This window comes from Lygodium microphyllum, chromosome 11, assembly GCF_053477565.2.
Source record: "Lygodium microphyllum isolate KBCC chromosome 11, Lygodium_microphyllum_v1.1.10, whole genome shotgun sequence".
NCBI lineage: Eukaryota > Viridiplantae > Streptophyta > Polypodiopsida > Schizaeales > Lygodiaceae > Lygodium > Lygodium microphyllum.
In genome coordinates, this window is record NC_141145.1 from 36,273,294 (window position 1) to 36,276,648 (window position 3,355).

The following is a 3,355-nucleotide window of genomic DNA, read 5'->3' on the forward strand; positions in this document are numbered from 1 at the left end:
ACCAAAGAGCCAAGAGAAGCAGAAACATGCAAAAGACAAAGAAGAAATATGGTCGGACTAAGATGAAGATGAAGACAAGGGGGAGGATGAGCTCGACACTAATCCTAGAACACCTCGCCCCTAAGATGGAAAATGGATGTGAGTTCAAAGGTAGAAAGTATTATGATGGAGTTAGGATATAGAAAAGAAGAGGAAACAAGGTGGACATATCAGAGGGATGAACCATTGTACCCATAGGTTGCAGCCCAGTTGGTTGAAGAACCAATGTCAGAAAAAGAGAAGGGGGAGGATGGGCTCGATCCTAATCTTGGAACACCTCTACCCATTGAGATTGAGGGTGATGCCAGGTTGGTGCCCTCCTATGAGGCACGGGATGCCTTTGATGAAGAGGAAGATGAAGAAGTAGATGAAGAGATAGAGTTAGAAGATGAGAATGGAAGGGCAAAAGCACCTAGGGCAGGGCATCCACTACATGGAAGCAACACTTCTACAATAGATGATGAAATAGATGAAGAAAAAGAAAAGAGAGAGGAGTTAGAACAGAAAAAAGAAGGAGAGGGAGAGGATGAGAAGCTGTGTTAAGACCCCAGAATGAGTCAAGAAACCACTCTTAATTGCTGAGGACAACAATTCATTAAGCGGAGGTGAGTGTAAGGGTATGGGCTTTGTAGCTATACCATGGCGTAGGAGCCAGAAACACCTATATAGGGAGTACTTGTGACTCTGAGCTCAGCTTGGTTTCCACTCTATGTGTGATTCCCTATGCTTGGTGGTGAACCCTCATATGTGCGGCATCATGAGGGTGTAGTCCTGAGATTTGCCTCAATGTTGTATCTTTCAATATCATGAATACAAAGTTTCCTTATTGATATATCTTGTGTGCCATTCCGCTATGCCTTTTTGTGCCTCATGACAGGTTTTACCATGAAGTCCCATGAAGGTCCATAACAAACCCGCCCCCCCCCCCCCCCCATACAAAACCTTGTCCCCCCCCACACAAAAACCTTGCCTTCCCCCAAAAAAACAAAAACAAAAAACCTTCTCCCCCCCCCCCTCTCCCACAAAAACGAAAAACCTTCTCCCTCCCCACCCAAAAAACCTTCTCTCCCCCCCCCCCTCTGCCCCCTCCCAATCCACATGTCTATTAATCCTAAAAGTATTAGAAAAATGCTTTATCGTGTATAGAATGTTTTCCCATTAACAAAAATATCATTAGTTCAAAACTATCAATCTTTGCAATGGTCCCAAATATCATTCTTGAGTGTTATTTTGATTTATTTTAAAATTTTAAAAATATTATATTTTTTAATATACCATTTTTACTTGAAACCTATTCCAAATGTTTGATTATGCCATCTAGCAATGTTCTAATTTACACATTATCTTGATACCCTTATTATCGAGCTATTATAAAAGCCTACTAGACCCATCAATAGGTGGTATTCTTACATATTATATTAATAGTTACTTATCCTACTGTCATTATATTAGAAAAAATTGTAGCCAAATAGATTGTCCAAACCTTCTAGCATGAATAAAAAGACTAGGTGACTCTATTTCTAATGAGCTATTGCAATTTTCCCTTTGAAGGAGACCCAAGATGGGGGGAGAGAAAGAAAGGATGATGAGAGAGAGGACAAGTGGTACGTGTAATTTTTTCTTGCCAGAAAGGGGTTGCCAGTAGCCCTTTATTGGACGAAAAATTTTTCTAGTGACCAATTCTTGGCGAGAATAACCTTTCACCCAACTGGATTTATGGGTTTTCTTCTCCATAAGGGGTTGCCGTCTTTTTGGTGAAAAAACAAACCACAGTTCCGAGATATATACAACATGGAAAGAAGAGAGAGCATGGGAAGAGAGAGTAACAGAGTGATGGGAGAGGGATGATAGAGAGAGAGAGAGAGAGAGAGAGAGAGAGAGAGAGAGAGAGAGAACATGAATAAAGCAATGTTTGAACGAGTGTGTTTTTTAAGCAATAAAGCAATATTTGAACAAGTGTGTATAAGCTTCTACTTTGTATGACTATCTCATATTATGATTCTAGGAATGTAAAGATCTACTATTTAGAAAATTATCTCTTTTTCTTTCACTCATAAAGTTAATTAAGTAAATATTTGTTAATTAGTTGAGAAAATGGGGGGGGAGAGAGAAAGGGTGATGAGAGAGAGGGCATGTGATATATGTAATTTTTTCTTGCCAGAATAGTGTCACCGGCAGCCCCTTACCGGACGAAAATTTTTTCTGGTGACCCATTCCTTGCAAGAGTAACTTTTTGCTTAAATAGATTTGTGGGTTTTCTTCGCCCAATAAGGGGCTACCACCGGTGACCCCTTTTTGGCAAAAAAAAAACCTAGTTTTGAGAATAGACAATATGGAAAGAAGAGAGAGCAACATAGTGTTTTTTTTCACCCAAGAGTAGAAAAAAAACCCGTACCCTATCGGTCTCTATTCTCCCCATACTGTATATTCTCAAAACTGTGGTTTGTTTTTCCACCAAAAAGGGGTCACAATTTACTCTCCAAGAATGGGTCATCAAATTGTCTAATAAGGGGCTACTGGCAACTCCTTTCTAGTGAGAAAAAATTACACATATCACATGCTCTCTCTCTTCCCCCTCTCTTTTATCACTCTTTCTCTCTCCCCCCTATTTTCTATCTCCTTTACCTATAAAAGGACCCATCCCCCTCTTTTCACATTGCAAACTATTCCACTCTCAATATGTGACTCTCTCTCTCTCTCTATCCCTCCCTCACTCTCTCTCCTTTGTCTTTAAAAGGACCCTTTCCCCTTGCAATTCAAGTTCTTGTTTTCTATCTCCTACCCTCAGCACGATTCTCTCTCTCTCCCCCTCTCTCTCTCCACACCTCTCTCTCTAACACAGGCACACATACTCTATCTCACTGTTCTATCCCAGACTTTTTCCCTCTCTCTCTCCACCTCTCTCTCTCTCTCTCTCTCTATATATATATATATATATATATATATATATATATATATATATATATATATATATATATCTTTATCTCTCACTCTCTTATCCCAATATCATCTCTCTCTCTCTCTCTCTCTCTCTCTCTCTCTCTCTCTCTCTCTCTCTCTCTCTCTCTCTCTCTCTCTCTCTCTCTCTCTCTCTCTCTCTCTCTCTCTCTCTCTCTCTCTCTCTCTCTCTCTCTCAATTGGTATTTCATTGGCAAAAAATTGAGGAAGCAATATGTCTGTAAGAAGTAACCCTAAGCCCCTCTATCATGGCCAAATCTGATTTCAAAAGACAAGACCATATCATCCTTTACAAGGGCAATGAAAGGATTGTGAAGGTTTAATCCAACAAACATTCCCCTCACCGAGCTTACTCCCT